Below are 22,298 nucleotides of genomic sequence, written 5' to 3'. Positions count from 1 at the left end.
GGATCCCATATGTACACTCGACAGCAAAAAATGTGGGTCACCCCTGAATTCCAACGTGTAGGCTGCACCTGAATGTATACAACCAACATAGCATATCTGTGTTGCACATAGTCGCAACCCTCGACAGTACAGTCATAAGATACACAATGGGTACTGCTAGAGACTACTAGAGAACACCAGTCCTTATGACAGTCCGTCCAGATGTAAAGCAACACCACGATAGTACAAAAGAGATCAGACAGTCCTTAACCTTTGTAAACTAAACTTAATTAGAATAAGTGACATTTCAAATGTTATGGGACAACTAGTTTTGTCACATAAATCGTTCAGTAATCCTTGGGCACAATTAAATATTTGAGACAGTATATGGATTTATAAAGTTGTATGGCAATTGGAAACAAGTTCTTTGTTGTCTAAAAGGTTTACCCAACACATGCTGAACGTCGTTCAACGCTCAACGGGGAGTGGTTTCGCATCAACTTTATGTAACACTAAGCAGTTAAAAGAAAACGTGATTAACGGCGGCAACCACTCTACGGAAATCCCAACATTAACAGCGAATCACAAGTAATATCATTGTTCACATTACTCATCAACAGTTACTTGTACACGAAGTTGTACTTTAAATGACATGACCAACGTCTTCGTTCTGGATCCGGATGCAAACCCAGAACGTAAAGCCATTGTTAACCAAGCAAAGCTTTGTGCCTTATCGAGACTCGATCACTAGGCAGAAAGAGACGTCAAATATTGACGTTTGCACCAGTATCAGTTGTTGTTGTTGTTGTTGTTGTTGTGGTCTTCCTCCCTCGGGCATGGGTGTTTATGTTTGTCCTTAGGATAATTTAGGTTAAGTAGTGTGTAACATTAGGGACCGATGACCTTAGCAGTTGAGTCCCATAAGATTTCACACACGTTTGAACATTTATGTTTACTCGTTGTTAATATCTCTTCTATTCTCTCTCACTCTCTCTCTCTCTCTCTCTCTCTCTGACACTGTCGCCGCAAGTGCACTTCTGTTACACTCCCCCAAAACTTTCTAAACAAATCTAGCGGTTTCCAATGACGCTACATTTTCTCTTTTAATTGCTGCTGTCTTTACTCTCTGTCATTCCTCTCACCACCTATGAAACCGTATTCTTTGATCTCCCCTTCCCTATAACCCATTCTTCGTTCTGAGAACAGTCCTTCCTTATCTCTCAGTCCTAAGATAAAACGAACTGCGGCGCACAACTAAGTAAGCAATACTTTGCAAGCATTTCATGCTTATATTTTGCACTTCTGCACTTCTATCCATTCCGAGATCCCGCCCTCCTTCCTGTTACGCGTCCCTTGACATCTGCATCTACATCTAAATGAATACTCTGCAATTCATAATTATGTGCTTGGCAGGGGGTTCTGTGGTTCAAAATGGTTCAAATGGCTCTGAGCACTATGGGACTCAACTGCTGAGGTCATAAGTCCCCTAGAACTTAGAACTACTTAAACCTAACTAACCTAAGGACATCACACACATCCATACCCGAGGCAGGATTCGAACCTGCGACTGTAGCAGTCGCGCGGCTCCGGACTGAGCGCCTAGAACCGCTAGACCACCGCGGCCGGCGGGGTTCTGTGGTCCGGCGGATTAATCTTGTATTGATGTGTAAAACGTGTAGGTTCACATCTCACGTCAGGCGTAGATTTTTAACACACACAAGTAGCTCTCCTTCACCCCTAGTAACGCCAAGTGCAGAACGCCAGTAAGCTCCGTAGTTCAATATCCGCAGTAAAGATAACATCCCTTCGCTGCCGACTGGGCATTCGTTTGAGCTGTAACAGACGGAGAAACCCCGTAAGGCAGCGACTCTATCACCAACAAGCCGTCGTAAACTAGAAAACGTATATTATTTAATGAACCAATGGCCATGTAAGTTCAAAAGGCTCTTACTTTATTTCAAACTGAGACGTTGAAAATTGTGGTTCTGGACTGGGATTAGAATTCGATTTCACTGTGTTCCCGAAGATTGCAAACTCTCCTAGGCGTCCTCGAAAGGCACCTATCTGGTTTAGAATCCTGATCAGCACAAAATATTCATTATTTCATTTCAAGCCCTAGCATGTGCACTCCGAACTACTGGTGAAAAATAGTTGCATTTTCAACGTCTCTTCGTGCGTTGTCAGCTGTAACGTGTTCGTTTCAACTCACAGCCACATGATGAGCTTTTTATCACAACATTACAAGATCAAACGTTTCCTTACATCTTTTCAAGTTCAAACATCCTACTGGTGAAAACGGATTTGGGTTTGACGTTGCGTTCGTTGTGATCACCAACGACGACATGTGGATTCAACTTCTAGCCAGCAGAGTATTTTCCATCACATCATTGAAAGTACAAACATGCCATTCCTAGCTATTACTGGAAAAGAATTTGATAGTTAAAGTATCTTCATGACTAAGTGTGCGGGGTTTGAATTCCATTCAGCACAGAACTTTTCGTCGCCTGATGTCTAGCTAAGCATGCGCCCATCTCGTTACTGGTGAACCAACAATAGGTATTTATCGTCTGTTCCTGGCTAGAAAACGACGGTGTTAGATGCTGGGTTCGAATCCCAGTCAGGCAAAAACAATTCTATCGTCAATTATGGTTCCAGCATTTCGCTATAGGTGAAAACATTTGATATTTAACTTCTGATTTTATGTACAGTCGTGCTCAAAATTATCCGAACGACCTGAATTGCATTCACCTGATTCCCATGCGACCTAAATAACGCAACTGTCTAGCAGGTCCCCTAATCGCTCCTTGGTACAGTCGTTTGACTATTGAAAATGGTTCTAACATATCACCACTAGAAAACACTGTTCTGTATCGCAATAACTCAAGATGTAAAGTAATACCACGATAATACAAATATCAGGGAACACCTCATCACAGATAAGACTGTCCTTAAGGCTTGTAAACTCACATTTATTGCAATAAATGACATACCTTAAATGTTAGCTCTCTCATTATTACAAACATGGTTCAAATGGCTCTGAGCACTATGGGACTCAACTGCTGTGGTCATCAGTCCCCTAGAACTTAGAACTACTTAAACCTAACTAACCTAAGGACATCACACACATCCATGCCCGAGGCAGGATTCGAACCTGCGACTGTAGGAGTCGCACGGTTCCGGACTGCGCGCCTAGAACCGCGAGACCACCGCGGCCGGCTCTCATTATTACGTCAGATAGGTAATGCACGTTGTAAGTTTGTCGTATTCATGATTTCCTCTTCAAAGTAACATACCATACTTGTTATTTAACACAAAATGTCATTAAAAATTTACGTTATTCACGAGCAGCTAGTTGAGAATATGTATGAACTTCAAATAATACGACGAACCGACTCGTTCTGCATATGGATTCAAACCCAGGTCATGCAAACTAAGATTTCGTGACTGACGGAAATTAACAGTCATTCCTGACTAGTCATAAAGAGAGTGATATACCTCATTTTTGGACAGTATCAGTTAGCAAATATCAACTTTAAATTACATAACGTAAACATTTCTAACGGTCGCGAATTCCTACCCAGCATCTGTTGTCCCTGTTAACGAACTACGAGAGATGTTGAATATTGATACTTCACAAGTAACTTACTTGAAATGCAGTGAGGTAAAGCTTTGTGTTGGACAGGGATTCGAACCCAGAACCTAATAGGATTGTTATCGGCAGTAGCTAGATGTATTAAATGAAATGACGAGACGAAGCATTAATTTTTCCTTCCCAGGACTCCAACCCCGCAGGTATCGCTGTTATACTCTAGAGAAAAGGAACGTTAAGTATGGGTTTGTTACACCAGCAGCGACATGTGAGCATGTTTGAACTAGAAATAATATGACAATGAGTTCAGTGCTGACTAGGAATCGAACCCCACACATATCGTTGTTGACTACTCACAAAGCGACGTCAGCTAACGAATTTTTCTCCACCAGCAGCTCGGAATAACGTCCTTGAACTTCCAGTGATCTCGCAAATAGTTCTGTGTCTCACTGGGAGTCAAAAACGTCAGATATTGTTAGTGTTGACAACGAATGAAAATGCATTAAAAATAAAAATTATTATCCACCAGCAGATAGGTGTTCTCATGCTAGAGCTTGATAATACATAGTGAAAAGTTTAGTGCTGGGCCAGGATTCCAACCCATTCATGCGCAATATGTGGAGATGTTGAGGAATCTGCAGTTATGAACAAACAACAAGTTGTAGTCGAGCTGTATTGTCACGAAGGGGTCAAATTCCGCGTTAAGGGCGGTCTGAGTTGCATTCCCAGTTCAGAATCAATTTTATCGACATACAGAAGCTCAAATAAAAGACGGAATAAGAGTCCTGTGACCATACACAGGGTTTGCTTCGTCGCTAGAAATAAATAACTAGTATAAGAAAGGTTACTGGTGATAGAGTTTCTACATGTCGCCACTCCTTACTTTATTGTGGTTCCACCTAACGTCTACTTGGTAGAGAAGGAATATCATGTTTAATGTGTTTTTCAGACCACAATGCCATTATACCTTCTTCACTTGGCGTAACCAGAAGAGATTAGAATCTCTCTCTCCCTATAAAAATAGTCAGAAAAGTATTTTCTACATTAGCTGTCGTCTGGTAGTGGCATTTTATTTTTCTTCAAACCTTGTTTGACAGCTTTAACTCAGAACAAGTTTTCTACATGCATGTAATCAATAAACTGCATGTGCATTGTCAGACTGTTATAGATAACATCAGAGAATTCCCATGTATCGTTGATGATTAATTTCTCTCTCATGTTTAGTATTGTTTTAACAACACTAAAAGAAACCTTACGAAAACTGTGCACTGATTTGTAAGAAATGAAATAAAACTACCCACGATAGCATTACGACGAAAGTAAGTCTGTTTTAACAAAACTGAGTATCTGTACACACGCGTGCCTCTATCTGCACGAATTAGTAAAATGCTACTCACTTAGATTTCGATTGGGTCTGTGTTTAAATGGTATGCTGTGTCATACTCAACAGGTGTGCAAATGTGGCATTTCATAAATAAAGTTACGTGTTCCTAGAAATCCGAAATTTGCTTGTCAGCAGCGAAAAGAGACGTTACCTGTTGTGCAGCATTGTTAGTTTTTCACCATTGCACTTTGAGCTGAAAGTATTTTCTTGCGATTTGCTAATCAATTTATTTCCTTCATACTTATCACACTGGCATGAGAGTCTTAAGTGAAGAACATTATTGAATTTCGTATCGTTGACGGTCGATTCGAATTTCTCTAGAGACGCTTGTATTGTATAGCAGCTTGGCAGTCAGAAAGCCGAGATCTACGACCATTAACACAACTTACTGAGTCGAGCTGCCAAGAGGATTTGATGTGTAAAGGTTTTCTTCTGATTTTGTTACAGAATTTTTTCTGGGAATTTGCAGCTCCTTGAAATTATGCACAAAAAAAGGTCGCACGCGCTGCCCCTACCACGGTTAGAACTGACGATTTTCTTATCGGTTGGAACACGAGACACGGGCGATACCAAGGGGCTACGGACACACTGCTGCCCTACGCCACTCTCGTCGTGGTATTTATTGATCGCTCAGCCTCATAACGCACCGTGAAAGATATTAAAAGTTGTCACTTATGTGAAGAATAGCATTTCTTTAGCCAAAAAATTGAAATTTCTGTCTCAGTGTCTTAGTTTACGCGAGGATTATATACCACAAGTCATTCAAATGGAAAGGGAATATCAAGTGAATTTAGCGAGTCAGTTCAGTACCATATGCAGAAGTGATTGCACTGTCACAGTGCTGCCAAATGTTTGTGACGATGTTGCCAATTCTCAGCTGTGCTAGGAACAGCTCTGTAGCGTTATAAAAATGGTTCAAATGGCTCTGAGCACTATGGGACTTAACATCTGTGGTCATCATTCCCCTAGAACTTAGAACTACTTAAACCTAACTAACCTAAGGACATCACACACATCCATGCCCGAGGCAGGATTCGAACCTGCGAGCGTAGCAGTCGCGCGGTTCCGGACTGAGCGCCTAGAACCGCTAGACCATCGCGGCCGTCTGTAGCGTTATAGGAGGAGAATCCTGTGCTCATGTCATAGGAGGATACGGAGAGGAGGCGCGGGGTTTGGTTAATATGCAGCGTTTTCTCCTACCAGCTGTGTCAAACATTCAGGTGTGTAATGTTCCATGACGATTACAGTTTCCCACAAAATATATACTTACCTTGTTACTTTGTTACAAAAGATTATTTCAGTACAATAAAAAGTCTTTGGAAATCAACTTTGCCAACCTGTCACGAAAAGTAAGATAAGAAACACTTTGCACCTCGAAATGGATTGTATGTATGTGCAGTCTTGTGATCATACAAGTAGAATTTCATTAATTGCACGATCATGTAGAAAAATGTTGGTGCGAATGGAAGCTGTAAGAAACACACTTACCTAATTATTCTGTACCACGTAATAATCAATTCATTTGATAATTCAGAAGAGAAGAAACTAAAAATTATGTCCATTAAGACAGAAACTAAAGTGCAGATGCGGGCACTGTGCAGATCTGCGCTTTTTCATCTTCAGATCTATACAAATAATGTATACTAACCAGCGTATTCATTGCTTTCGTAATGTTTCCCTCTTCTTTAGTCTTCTTATGATGAACTGGATCCACACCCATGAGTCTGATTTTTTCTTTGTATCCTTCCAGCTACTATCTTTGTGTGTTATTGTTCGGTGTTCAAAAAGCAAAATATTATGCCTGCTCCCACAAGGTATTAAAATGAGGTCGCAAAAAGGCTAATGAATTATAATCAAAATACATTGAGACGCCAATTTGTCTGTCGTCATGGTGTTAAGTGGACAGAAATAGTTGGGTGCTATTGTAGTCTTTTCTTATTGAGATTTTCGTATTACCCTGACACAAGACGCCGAGATAAATATGTATATTCTCCGTGACGAAACATCCCACATTCCATTCATCCTAATCCATTCGTTACGTGCATCGGCGGCAATGAGTGATAGGAAAGCTGTTGTGGGGTGACGAATAACAATAACAATGGTAGTAATTACAAATCAATAATCACGGATGTTTACTGCATTACAGACGATTAACAAAATAACCAAGAATGGCTGAGTGTTTAATTGGCGCACTGAGTAGGTGTTCTTACCACTTTGTTACTGAATTCTGTTCTAGTTGTTTGCAGAGAGAAGACAAAGAACCCTGGAGCCATACATATCGCTAGTACAACGAGATATTACCAATCAACTATCCTTGCTTTACATCACGAAACGAACATGGCGTCACTGAGCTGATATTTGAAATACATTTCTGTTTTATCTCTCTCTCTCTCTCCATCTTTTTTGTTTTAATTTTTTGAGGAAAGCATCGAGAAGCGCGATAATAAGCAAGTAGGCATATAACCTGTTTACAGTTACACTCCTGGAAATTGAAATAAGAACACCGTGAATTCATTGTCCCAGGAAGGGGAAACTTTATTGACACATTCCTGGGGTCAGATACATCACATGATCACACTGACAGAACCACAGGCACATAGACACAGGCAACAGAGCATGCACAATGTCGGCACTAGGACAGTGTATATCCACCTTTCGCAGCAATGCAGGCTGCTATTCTCCCATGGAGACGATCGTAGAGATGCTGGATGTAGTCCTGTGGAACGGCTTGCCATGCCATTTCCACCTGGCGCCTCAGTTGGACCAGCGTTCGTGCTGGACGTGCAGACCGCGTGAGACGACGCTTCATCCAGTCCCAAACATGCTCAATGGGGGACAGATCCGGAGATCTTTCTGGCCAGGGTAGTTGACTTACACCTTCTAGAGCACGTTGGGTGGCACGGGATACATGCGGACGTGCATTGTCCTGTTGGAACAGCAAGTTCCCTTGCCGGTCTAGGAATGGTAGAACGATGGGTTCGATGACGGTTTGGATGTACCGTGCACTATTCAGTGTCCCCTCGACGATCACCAGTGGTGTACGGCCAGTGTAGGAGATCGCTCCCCACACCATGATGCCGGGTGTTGGCCCTGTGTGCCTCGGTCGTATGCAGTCCTGATTGTGGCGCTCACCTGCACGGCGCCAAACACGCATACGACCATCATTGGCACCAAGGCAGAAGCGACTCTCATCGCTGAAGACGACACGTCTCCATTCGTCCCTCCATTCACGCCTGTCGCGACACCACTGGAGGCGGGCTGCACGATATTGGGGCGTGAGCGGAAGACGGCCTAACGGTGTGCGGGACCGTAGCCCAGCTTCATGGAGACGGTTGCGAATGGTCCTCGCCGATACCCCAGGAGCAACAGTGTCCCTAATTTGCTGGGAAGTGGCGGTGCGGTCCCCTACGGCACTGCGTAGGATCCTACGGTCTTGGCGTGCATCCGTGCGTCGCTGCGGTCCGGTCCCAGGTCGACGGGCACGTGCACCTTCCGCCGACCACTGGCGACAACATCGATGTACTGTGGAGACCTCACGCCCCACGTGTTGAGCAATTCGGCGGTACGTCCACCCGGCCTCCCGCATGCCCACTATACGCCCTCGCTCAAAGTCCGTCAACTGCACATACGGTTCACGTCCACGCTGTCGCGGCATGCTACCAGTGTTAAAGACTGCGATGGAGCTCCGTATGCCACGGCAAACTGGCTGACACTGACGGCGGCGGTGCACAAATGCTGCGCAGCTAGCGCCATTCGACGGCCAACACCGCGGTTCCTGGTGTGTCCGCTGTGCCGTGCGTGTGATCATTGCTTGTACAGCCCTCTCGCAGTGTCCGGAGCAAGTATGGTGGGTCTGACACACCGGTGTCAATGTGTTCTTTTTTCCATTTCCAGGAGTGTATTTTCATCGGGATACATAATGCAAAAATACAACTTTTAAGTGTGTTATTGCGTAATTCCAGTTATTGACAATCTATTCATGAGCTTGCTCTTATTCAGTGGGGTGAAAGCTAATACAGAAGCAAGCAAAACACAAATATTTCTTGCACCATGCGCAACACAAACGAAATCTCGCTGCACTGACGTGTTGTCCGATATATTGCGCGGAAAACATATCTGATTCATGTTGCTAAATACAGTTCTATCAGATATCAATTTGGAAGCGTACCAAATGTATAAAAGTATATCTTGAAATACGCAGAAAGGCCCATAGAGGTATTCGACTGAAACATAGCCATGACCAAAATTGTAACTGGGGTCGACAGCATCGTCGTCTACCACCATGACAACTCGAACGGTGACAGTGCTCGGCCGGTTACTTACGTTTACTGGTATCAAAGCTACAGCATGAAAACACAAAAATGTTAATAACCCGAAGATCATTAGTTTTGGAACCCATAGAAAGTAAAACAGTCATCAGTCGCAAGAGTGGTTTGAACACCACAGTGCTTTAATAGGCACGGACTTGTTGGAGGTGGTATGCTGTTGCTTTCATCCGACCTTTGAGATGACTTAACTAGCCAGTTAATAGGTGAACCTACAGTTTTAAGTGGCTTTCGGACCACAGTACAACTCGGCATTTTTCACAGCAACAAACACTGCCACAGGGGAAATATGTGTAAAACGGCACATAAAAATCGTGGGGCTGGTGAGTGATCGAACCTGAGACCTTCGTATCCATAGTCTTGCTGTTTATCATCTTGCCACCATGCAGCCAACACTGTGGTTTCTGCTTGCCATTAAAATTAAGTATCTCTCGTTTGTGCCTACGTTGGCACTTGCGTGACCCTTAGGAGACCTTACCTTTGGGATTACCCTCGTATACGTGTGTGTAAACGCCTTCCAATGCCCACTCAAGGAAGACAAGGATACCTAGTCTAGCTTCAATATTACAAATGCGCCTCTGTTTGTGGATGAACGCAGACTTTGGTTGATAATCATTTTGAATATTTATCAGTACTGTACCCATTGGTGTGAAACTCGTTTTCTACCAATGATTCCCACAGCTACAGGAACACTACTTTAATACCTCTTACACAAAATACTTACGCAGTGCTATCAGACGAAAAGATCAACCTGACACAAACTGTGGGAAGTTTGTTTTACAACCTTCGCACCTGGATAAAGAGCTTTTCATATTTGAGATATCTGTGAACGTTGCTGCATAAGACGATTTAAGAAGAAACTAAATTCCTTCAGCTACGCCAATGTTTAAAGAAATCGTTAACGGCACTAAATCGTGGTTTGTAAATCGTTTACCAGCCGTACTCTGCCGCATTTCGCTGGTTCGAAGGCAAAAAGCTTATTGACAAATTTCACAGAAGGAAAAGGGGGACGAAACGTCTCCCACTCGAAGGTCATGTTGTTTTACTTAAATGATTACAAAATCGGGAAAAACGAACAATGAGGTTGTCAGTATAAGCACATTACTGTTGTCAATATGATGTTGCACCGCCCGGGGCCTGTAATGATAAAGGGCCCGTTTAGGTCAGGCATATTGTACAGAGGTGGAAGAGAGAGCACCACTAAATTCTAAAATCCGTATGCATTGCATACACACAGAAATTACTGTTACAATGTACTTATGGAGCCCAATGAGTGAATTGAATATTTTCCGGTGAGAAAGAGCACTGGCAAACAGTCTTCGCTACATTAGATTACTTAAACTGGCGTCACTTTGAGTTAGAATTTATGGCCAGCGACTAAGTGTAAGGACAGTGAGTCGGATGCGGGTTTTGCAACTGTGAAATACTTTCCTTACATTATGGAAGCAAATATTAAATTTGAACTAATATTGCGAAAATTTTGGACTTGGATTGCTTAGAATGAAAACATTTATGTTTATTGCAAAGGAAAACAACTGATTTTCTAAAACATTCTGTGTCATACACAACTTGAAACAGGTCACGTCGACCAAATCATATGGAAGAACCGACAGCGACGTATATTGGAAGGCAGTAAGATCCCTTGGCTTTTGGTTTGGCAGTATTGGACAGCCATTTCTAGGCGCAAGTAAATGAAGAAAGGCAGCGCGTTGTCGTTATCAAGTAACGTCTTCATCAATTACTTTAGTTTAAATGTGATCTACGAGTAATTGCTGATGTTTGATATTAACATGAAAAGGATTCCGTAGACAGGGAAAGAACTTGTTCTTGGGCAACTACTTCTCTAATGACCAAAAGGACTTAAATGATCTTCAAGCACATGTCATCCAGCAGCGGTATGAAGTAAATGATAGTAATAATGACGGTGAAAATCGAATTATCCGGTAACTTCCCACTTCACAGTGGATTTTCTGGAACTAAGAAATTTCCTGAATTAGTGAAAATTTCAAAATGGCTTCAAATCGAGGCTTTGACGCCTAGAAGAGTCTTTACATCCTGCTGACATGAGAATAGCATAATCTCCACGTCAGAAGCTTGCTTCTACTTAACCATTTAATAGACTCGCGTTTTTTTCCACCGTGACTAGTTTAGTAAGCTAAGCACATCATCCATTACAGCACACTCCTAGGGCTGGGAAATTTGGCCACAATGGTCTGGTGGAACGAACTATCACAAGTGCAATGCGTGGGTTCAGGCATTTACTTTTAAGAGGCACAAACAGATTTACTTTACCTCTGGTAACCTCAAGAGAAAGCTGTTATAATCCAGAATCCTTATTAAATATCACGTTCCTTCATTCCAAACTGGGCAGAGTCGGTTTACGTTGGAAAATGATATAGGTGGAGGTCAGGGTAAACAGAAATACTGTTACCAGTAAACTTACTTACATTAGAAAATTTTATTTTATTTGATGAACTGATAGCCATCTAAAGGTATCTCCTCTTTCGAGGATCTGAATCTCTCGGAACAGTATAGTTCAATCATTTCATTCCTTTTCCCAAGACTGCAGTCTTCTCTAGGTCTCCTCCAAAGGTAAATATGTGGGTCCGAATCCTGATTCAGTACAAAAATATCATAATTTCATTTCAAGTCCTATCACGTGCACACCGGCCTGCTAGTGAAAATTAACGTGCATTTTTAATGTCTGTTCATGTCGCCAACAATTTCTGGACAAACTCGCACACATCTTACTGTTCGTGAGTAAGCAATTGATACTTAAGCAATATTCGTGGACAATAAAGAAGAACGATAGGAGTGCCGTTCGATTGTCGCTCAGGCACAAAAATTTGTGTCCTTATTTTAGATTAAACACCTAGCAGCTGGCAAGAAAAACCGATACGTAACATTTGATTTTACTTAGTTAACAATCCGATTACGTGTTGGGTTCGTATCTCCGCCGCAGAACTTCACATCATGCGCTTCATCTTTAAATTCATACACACTTCGGTACTTCTGAATTGAGGTATATTAGACATCTTCCATGGTTAGTTAACAGGGATGAAAGGGTCTTGATAGGAGTCCCGGTTTATTACAAAAACTGTCGTCTTTTATTTTCAAGTTTAGATTAGGTTACTGATATAGGCGAAAATTTCGGTACTTCATGACTCTTCATGGATAGTCAGCAATATGATATGATTAGATTAGATTAATACTTGTTCCATAGATCTTGAATACGACACTTCGTAATGATGTGGAAAGAGTCATTTTAATGAAAGATTTCTTTACATATTAGTATTCAACTTTCTTTACAACAATTTTTTTACACGAAAACGTCCGTGAATTAGTTTCTTAGTTTTGAGTACAGTTACGAAAGAAATATAAAAACAACTATGAGAGTTACTGATTTATGATGCTTGGTAGCAGTCAGTTCTGAGTATTATTAGCAACTAAGCTCCAGTCCCTAAACCTAGTTACAGAAATGCGAATCAGACGCATTACGTATTCCAGGCCGTAGCAGCCGCGTCTTTGAGGCGCCAGCTATGGGCACTTCCCAGCCCGCTGTAGGATCACATCGGTTCGTCTTCTTCCTGCTAGTACTGTAACTGAGATTTGGCAACAACGCAAGGTATGTTTGGCAACTCTGTGATCGACGAGTTACTTCCTGGTGTGCACGGAATTAAGTCGCGAAGTTCACTTGATTTCTTGTATCATTTCCATTGAATAACCTGAGTTGTTATCGCTTGGGGTGTAACAGAAGATTGTAAATTTACGGTTATCAGCCCAGCAAAGTTATTGAACGTGGCAATCGCAACTAATCTCGTCCTGTAAATAGCGGTTTAAGAGTTCTAGCCACTATTGGCCTCGTAAGAGGACGGCGCAAACCATATCTATCCGGTAGCTCTGTGTTGACGTGCTGACCTATGGAAACGCGACTGTTATGGTTCGCGGTTCCAGCCTCGCTGAATGTAACGTTTTTATCCCTTCTGTGTAAGAGCTGCAAGCAGTGAGATCAAACATCGATAAGCAAATCGTAAGAAAATACTTTCAGCTCATACTGCAATGGTGAAAAACTTACAATGCTGCACAACAGGTAACGCCTCTTTCCGCTGCTGACAAGCAAATTTTGGGTTTCTAGGAATACGTAACTTTATTTATGAAGTGCCACGAAATCTAAGAGAGTAGCATTTTACTAATTCGTGCAGGTAGAGGCACGCTTGTGTACAGATACTCAGTCTTGTTAAAACAGACTTACTTTCGACGTAATGCTATCGTGGGTAGTTTTATTTCATTTCTTACAATACAGTGCACAGTTTTCGTAAGGTTTCTTTTAGTGTTGTTAAAACAATACTAAACATGAGAGAGAAATTAATCATCGACGATATATGCGAATTCTCTGATGTTATCTATAACAGTCTGACAATGCACATGTAGTTTATTGATTACATGCATGTAGAAAACTTGTGCCGGCCGAAGTCGATAGCCGGCACGGTAGCTCAGCGTGTTCGGTCAGAGGGTTTCGCTACCTTCTGTAATAAAAAAACTGAGTGAACGGTTCAACGAAGAACCTGAACGGGTGTTAAAGGCGCTGCAGCCTGGAACCGCGAGACCGCTATGGTCGCAGGTTCGAATCCTGCCTCGGGCATGGATGTTTGTGATGTCATTAGGTTAGTTAGGTTTAACTACTTCTAAGTTCTAGGGGACTAATGACCTCAGCAGTTGAGTCCCATAGTGCTCAGAACCATTTGAACCATTTTTTTAGAAAACTTGTTCCGAGTTAAAGCTGTCAAACAAGGTTTGAAGAAGAATAAAATGCCACTACCAGACGACAGCTAATGTAGAAGATACTTTTCTGTTTTGGCACGATACACGCTCCCCGTGCATAATACAAAAGCTTCCAGACGCATCTGCTGCCTGGCCGTCTATTAAACCTGGAAAGAACAAAATGACGCAGAAGTTAGCCTTTTTTCCACATGCGACTATTTTGGGTTGAGACGAAGAGATTTATGTTCAAAGTTCCATTAAATTGTTAACTTCAGCAGACAGCAGAATTGCGTAAAAAAAAATGTAGTAGCGAATGTAATAGAACACGCGACGTCTTATCAACAGTGCACGAAGCTTACTGTTACACTACTAGCTGTGACGTAGCTACAGCACCTCTGGAAGTGAACAACAGTTCCTCCAGAACTTCGGCATTCCTCAGTGCTGTGAGAGAATGCATATGGCCTGATCTGGACTTCTGAGAGACAGACAGTTACAGCTTTTCTTTTGCACTGCACGATGGTTTCAACAAACAGATAGTGCAATAGAGTAGCTCAAATGGAAAGGAACACTTCCTATTTAAATTTATGCATCCTACACTGTTGGCAGTTCTGTGTAGGTGGCAGTTACGTTATTTTATTTCGGCGATTACAAAATAGAGTCGAATGTATGCACTGGGTAGCCAAGGCAGCTAGTTCATGGCGATTCGGTCAACCAAGTAAATGAATGTACTGAACATCCTGCAAACCACTACAGGTAGCCTGTGTGTCAGAATTATCATCTTGTGTGCCGCAAGGGTGTTATGATAGAGAAATGAGTCGTACAGAAGAGGGTTTGGTGGTATGTTGGACTGATGATAGTTTCATATGATGATGGTCTCGGTCCGATTCCAACTTCTGCCGATGTTTTTTGATAGGGAGAGGCAGATTCTATTCTGTTCTGGCTACGCCAAATGAAGAAGGTATAATAGCATTGTGGTCTGAAAACCACATTAAACATGATATTCCTTCTCTACCAAGTAGACGTTAGGTGGAACCACAATAAAGTAAGGAGTGGCGACATGTAGAAACTCTATCACCAGTAACCTTTCTTATACTAGTTATTTATTTCTAGTGACGAAGCAAACCCTGTGTATGGTCACAGGACTCTTATTCCGTCTTTTATTTGAGCTTCTGTATGTCGATAAAATTGGTTCTGAACTGGGAATGTAACTCAGACCGCCCTTAACGCGGAATTTGACCCCTTCGTGACAATACAGCTCGACTACAACTTGTTGTTTGTTCATAACTGCAGATTCCTCAACATCTCCACATATTGCGCATGAATGGGTTGGAATCCTGGCCCAGCACTAAACTTTTCACTATGTATTATCAAGCTCTAGCATGAGAACACCTATCTGCTGGTGGATAATAATTTTTATTTTTAATGCATTTTCATTCGTTGTCAACACTAACAATATCCGACGTTTTTGACTCCCAGTGAGACACAGAACTATTTGCGAGATCACTGTAAATTCAAGGACGTTATTCCGAGCTGCTGGTGGAAAAAAATTCGTTAGCTGACGTCGCTTTGTGTGAAGTCAACAACGATATGTGTGGGGTTCGATTCCTAGTCAGCACTGAACTCATTGTCATATTATTTCTAGTTCAAACATGCTCGCATGTCGCTGCTGGTGTAACAAACCCATACTTAACGTTCCTTTTCTCTAGAGTATAACAGCGATACCTGCGGGGTTGGAGTCCTGGGAAGGAAAAATTAATGTTTCGACTCGTCATTTCATTTAATACATCTAGCTACTGCCGAGAAAATCCGATGTGTCAAAGTTGATTGTTCTTCGAAAACAATCCTATTAGGTTCTGGGTTCGAATCCCTGTCCAACACAAAGCTTTACCTCACTGCATTTCAAGTAAGTTACTTGTGAAGTATCAATATTCAACATCTCTCGTAGTTCGTTAACAGGGATAACAGATGCTGGGTAGGAATTCGCGACCGTTAGAAATGTTTACGTTATGTAATTTAAAGTTCAAATTTGCTAACTGATACTGTCCAAAAATGAGGTATATCACTCTCTTTATGAGTAGTCAGGAATGACTGTTAATTTCCGTCAGTCACGAAATCTTAATTTGCATGACCTGGGTTTGAATCCATATGCAGAACGAGTCGGTTCGTCGTATTATTTGAAGTTCATACATATTCTGAACTAGCTGCTCGTGAATAACGTTAATTTTTAATGACATTTTGTGTTAAATAACAAGTATGGTATGTTACTTTGAAGAGGAAATCATGAATACGTCGAACTTACTAAGTGCATTATCTATCTGACAGAATAATGAGAGTGCTAACATTTCAGGTATGTCAGTTATTGCAATAAATCCGAGTTTACAAGCCTTAAGGACAGTCTTATCTATGATGAGGTGTTCCCTGATATTTGTATTATCGTGGTATTACTTTACATCTTGAGTTATTGCGATACAGAGCAGTGTTTTCTAGTGGTGATATGTTAGAACCATTTTCAATAGTCAAACGACTGTACCAAGGAGCGATTAGGGGACCTGCTAGACAGCTGCGTTATGTAGGTCGCATGGGAATTAGGTTGGTTGGTAGCCAGCCGAAGTGGCCGTGCGGTTAAAGGCGCTGCAGTCTGGAACCGCAAGACCGCTACGGTCGCAGGTTCGAATCCTGCCTCGGGCATGGATGTTTGTGATGTCCTTAGGTTAGTTAGGTTTAACTAGTTCTAAGTTCTAGGGGACTAATGACCTCAGCAGTTGAGTCCCATAGTGCTCAGAGCCATTTGAACCAGGTTGGTTGGTTGGTTTGGGGAAGGAGACCAGACAGCGTGGTCATCGGTCTCATCGGATTAGGGAAGGATTGGGAAGGAAGGCGGCCGTGCCCTTTCAGAGGAACCATCCCGGCATTTGCCTGGAGTGATTTAGGGAAATCACGGAAAACCTAAATCAGGATGGCCGGACGCGGGATTGAACCGTCGTCCTCCCGAATGCGAGTCCATTGTCTAACCACTGCGCCACCCCGCTCGGTGGGAATCAGGTGAAATGCAATCCAGGTCGTTCGGATACTTTTGAGCATGACTTTGCTTCGTTAACAATCCGATTAGGTGGTGGGTTCGCATCCCTGTCACAAGCTTTATATGACGGCATTTCAATTTTAAACATGAGCATATCTTGTTCCTTTTGAATGACACGATATTAAACGTCGTTCGGGGTAGTTCTCAGGACGGTAGCTGTTATGAGATCATTCCCAGCTCAGTACAAACATTTTCGTCATTTATTTTCAGGATCTGAATTGATAGCTAATACTGGTGCAAACGTCTATACTTCACGTCTCTTTATGCCTAGTGATCCGGTCTCAATAAGTCACAAACAAGGATTAGCTTAGTTAGGAATGGCTATAGGTGCTAGGTTTGAATCCAGGTCCAGAACGACGACGTTAGTCATGTCATTTAAAGTTCAAATTTGTGTGCACGTAGCTGTTGATGTATTACGAGAACAATGATATTACTGGTGATTCACTGTTAATGTTGACATTTCCTTAGAGTGCTTGTTGCCGTTAATCGCGTTTTTCTACTGTTTCGTCCAATATCCAGTTTCCAAAGCCACTCGCCGTTGAGCGACCTTCAGCACGTGGATGGCAAACCTTTTAGAGAGCGAAAAACTTTTTTCCAATTGCCGTACAGCTTTGTAACTCCATATATTGTCTCAAGTATTTAGTTTTGACTAAGGATTACTGTACAATATATGTAAAATAATCCGTTTTCTCAGAACTTTTGGAATGCCACTTGTTATAATTAAGGTTAGTTTATGAGTGTTATGGGGTGTCTCATCGCTAAGAACGTGTTTTGTAATATGTTTTGTATGACGATATTAGCTGACATTTAGACTGACTGCCATAAAGACCTTTGGTCTCTTAGTAGTCTCTTGCGGTACCCATTGTGTGTAGTCAAACGACTGTACCCCACGGGGTTTTGGTGTTTAGAGGACCTGCAACACAGCTACGTTATGTTGGTTGTATTCAGCAGTGACCCACTTTTTTTGCTGTCAAGTGTACCCAGCAGACCCCATTCATTTCTGGGAAGACATAGCCTCTCGGCTCCACGACCTACAATTAATAAACATTTATACTGCCTCGGGAACAAATGACAGAGCGGAAAGGTGTGGCTTCTACAACGGTAATATTATGCAGCTCTTCACTCTTTGTGTGTACTGGTAATTCTGGGTGGAGATTTCAGTTGTGTGATATCTAAAGATGATCAAACCCCAGTCTAAAATTATTCAGAGCAACTTCATGGCAGCCAAAGATATCTGGTGGCGAGTGAAACCGAACACCGTCACCTAAATGTATATCACAGGGACTTTAGCCAGCCATCTTGACAGATCCTGCACACAAAGAGAACTCCTCCTAGACATCGTTGATAGTTAGGTGTGGCCTGCCAGTTATTCAGCTCATACTGCTTTCCACATATAGGTACAACACCTGCCTCAGGAAGTGTATAGGGACCGGGGGCTCTGGCACCTCAATTTCAGTCTTCCAGCACACACAGACATGGAAGCCTAAGCTGAGGAAACTTGGCGATCAGCCATGGCTGCACGGCCAAAATTTCAGTCAGGCATACTTTGGTGGACCAAACACACTAAGGTGAAATTGAGAAACTGCTTACAAACCTACGCACTTAATGGAGCCAGATGGAATAAGACAACTAAAGAGTATTATTTTCTGGCGCTGCGGCAAGAATATTCGGAACCTGTACACTCTATCCGAAATATAGCCTCAATCAAATGGATTAAGGCAAAGATCCAGATTCCAGTACGTCAGTCTTCCGCCGGTTTAAAGGTTCGCGCCCGGACAATGCTGGACGCCTGTACACCCCATCATCCATTCACCATGTGGTTCCTGAGTCGCGGCGGGCCCGCTCTCATTTAATCACCACTACACACGATAACATGGGCATCCAACACAGTAGGCAGGCTGATATAAAAGCTTTCATTGTAGAGCACTACATTGCTTTATATTATAAGGAAATCAAAGAACCCACTCACATCGAGTCATGTCCAGATCTACCTCATCAGTTCACAAATATCACCAACGAACAAAATAGATACGAATTAAATTCTCTAAATGCGAATATCTTGGCATCAGCTGTGTTATGTACAAATGTACTATCTATTAGTGAGATAATAAAAATTTTTCTCGGACCGGGACTCGAGCCCCGATTTCCACACACGCCTGTTGGACTGATTCAGACTTCCATATGTCACACTGTATTCATTCCTACATCATTTTCCCTACAGTAATCACTTAATGCTCGCAGCTGTACTCTGTACGCCTGCACCAGTGAGAACGAGACTTTGATGAATCCAGATCCATGACATTATCGTCTTGTACCTGCCTCGGCATGTAATATTTACTTCCGTGTCTGGATGAAAGATTGACAGCTGTCCGAAATTAATTCGAAACAAATTCGCTAAATGCGAATATCTTGGAAACAGCACAATTTTTTGTAAGTGGCTAATAGGTGGTACATCTGTACCTAACACCGTTCATCCAGACATGCAAGTAAATATTACATTTTGAGGGGGCCACAAGATAGTAATATCATGGGCCTCAATTCTTCATAGTCTCGTTCTCACTACTGCGGAAATACGGCGTAACGCTGCGAGCATTAAGTGATGTATGTTGGGGACTATGGTACAGGGATGTAAACAATATGACATGTGGATGTTTTGGATTGATCCAGGATGCGTGCACAGATAGTTGCAGTGATTAAGGCGACCACCCGTGATTAGCAGGGAATCAGGATTCGAGTCCCGGTCCGGCACAAATTTTCATTGTCGTCATTCTATTCTACAGCTGATGGTTGCCCTTATTCGCTATTGCGAACTCATTTAATGTATTTCATAACGGCTGTAGCCGCCGCAGTGCGTGTTCCTTTGGACATGCATGCATGTCCAAAGGAACTTTCCATCGTAATCAGAATAACATAGGCACTGCAATATCGTATAATCTCTTGACAAAGGTTCCCGTCAACTCTGGTAGAAAGCTATCCGTTTAGATGACGGATTTACCATTCAGCCACAGGTATGGAATAACAACGCAAAAAAAGGACCCAGCTTCGAGTGCCCATCAGGTACATAGTTTTAATCTATTAGGAAGTTTCAAATCAGCTCACACACCGTTGCACAGTGAACATCCATTCTGTCATCTTCAGGTCTGTATATAAAAAGACAATTAAGCTGACTTGATATACTACTTGCAAAGTAATACAAACCTCTTCATGTTACACAAAAACTTGTCAATTTAGAAGGTAAGCAGCCTACACATATCGAAGGAAATGATGGTAGCACCTAACTCAACAAGTTATATAGTGGTTTACTATAATGTGAGTGAGGAACATCTACCTAAAATCGTTTAAAAATAGCAAGAAAGGTGTGGGATGGTTGAGAACGATTTCTCCTCTACACAGAGCATTACATCCTATGTTTACATCCAGTTACGCATAAAATAATACTTTTTAAAATTTTTATGCAGGAGCTATTTTTAAAATTACATAAAAATCATTAGTAGGTCTTAGCAACTAAACGGAGAGCAAATAACATGTAGTGACAACCGACAATTTGTGTCAGGCCGGGACTCGGTTTCTTGTTTATCACAAAAAAAAAAAAAAAAAAAAGCAACAATTTACCTAAGGACATCACACACATCCATGCCCGAGGCAGGATTCGAGCCTGCGACCGTAGCGGTCGCGCGGTTCCAGACTGAAGCGCCTTGAACCGCTCGGCCACTTCGGCCGGCTGTTTATAACTATCAGTCGGTTTAATCATTAGGCTATCTGAGCCTTCAGACATCACTTAAACTTCCATTGACATTGACGTTTTCATCTGAAATCTGAAGTTTCCCGAAAACCTTTACCAGAGATTCTTCCGCAGAGTGGAGGAACGGGCCATGAATTATCCTGCCCCAAGGGGTAGATACAAAATGAATGAAATGACATGAGCAGATTCAGCATATCTAAACGATTTGCTCCGCTACGTCATTGCATATTGGTGAATTTCATCCCCATTTATTTCATCTTAGTGCATTGAATTAACCTCTGGAACTGAAAGTCAGCATGCTTATGTTGCCCCCATAGAGGTCGCTGTGCCGACTTGCGCTGTGTCCAGTATTCTTTCTGCTGTTAACACGGCAAGAGCTATCGGTATGCACCCAACTTCCACTGTGTTTCGTCGTAAACGCCTCGTACCGCCCGCGTCTTCACGTGTGGCTATGTTCATATCAGGTAAATGCAACCACCAACACATAACAGTCCTAAATATCTATGTTACTGAGAGTCACCTTATTTAATAACCAGTCCGCTTACTTTCGATGGGAAGTTTGTATTTCGAGCTGCCCCCAAAACGTTCTGACAGAGAGAGCTTTTGGGGAACTAGGCACTGCCTCCTTGTATTCGCTAATTTCTTGTAATTCGTGCCCTTAGAAATTCTAATGCACATTGTACGCTGTGTTACTACCCGAATTTGCATTTATATTTGTGCTGTATAAAACTTGTCACAGCCTTCACAACGAATCTTCTAAGCACCAGAATTTGTGCATTTTCTTCTTGTGTTGCTTGCTTTATATCTCAGCCGTTGCTTAATACGGCCTTTTGCACGAAATGCAGTTGCTGTAGTTGTTGGTACGCACGTCGTAATTTTTTGGGAAACAGGTTCGACGTACGCTAATATAACTTTTTTTCCACGGCATGCTAACCGCAGTTAATTTTTTTCGTTATTTAACTTGTTTCACTTTGCACACCTGTCGAACTCCTTTCAGTGACGTTTCTCTTCCGGCTCTAATTGGCAGCCACTATTCTCTCATTCATTTTCTGTGAGCCTTATTTCTTTCTTCAGTTCATATTTCAACAGTTTTCAACTTCGAGTTTTCTTGGAAACCCTGGGGTGCTCAAAATTCCTTTCTGGGTAGGTTACGGCCCTAGATATCCTAATTGTGATCATTTTTTGAAGATTCCGCTTGACGTCAGTGAATCAGTACGTCTTGGTTTTCTCGTCCAGAGAACAGATAAAAACCAGCTCGATCAATGTATCCGAGATCATTCGTGTTGCGCGTCCATGGAAAGCAATCCACCTTTTTTCAAATGGTGTCTGCCACATTTTCAACATAGGAGTACTATTAGTACTTATGCTTTCTTCTAAATGCACTGTTTTCTCACCTATGCATATTACTAAATTATAGTCCCCCCACCACGTTTTTCTAT

General features: G+C 42.1%; 1 protein-coding gene across 3 annotated transcripts in view; it reads left to right on the top strand.

Annotated features, from left to right (window-relative positions):
- The window catches only part of LOC126249788 (trimethyllysine dioxygenase, mitochondrial), a 595,126-nt gene that overhangs the window by 104,466 nt on the left and 468,362 nt on the right, over window positions 1-22,298 (top strand). Inside the window, exon 2 of one of the 3 annotated variants that reach the window (XM_049951476.1) lies at window positions 12,785-12,902. The exons of the other annotated variants lie outside the window; for them this stretch is intronic. The gene's annotated coding sequence lies outside the window, so the exon portion shown is untranslated. The remainder of the gene's footprint in view (window positions 1-12,784; window positions 12,903-22,298) is intronic. 3 annotated transcript variants of the gene reach the window in all.

The sequence above is a fragment of the Schistocerca nitens genome, chromosome 3 (genome assembly GCF_023898315.1).
Source record: "Schistocerca nitens isolate TAMUIC-IGC-003100 chromosome 3, iqSchNite1.1, whole genome shotgun sequence".
NCBI lineage: Eukaryota > Metazoa > Arthropoda > Insecta > Orthoptera > Acrididae > Schistocerca > Schistocerca nitens.
The sequence above is the reverse complement of the archived record's forward strand: the minus strand, read 5'-3'. Positions and strand labels throughout refer to the sequence as shown.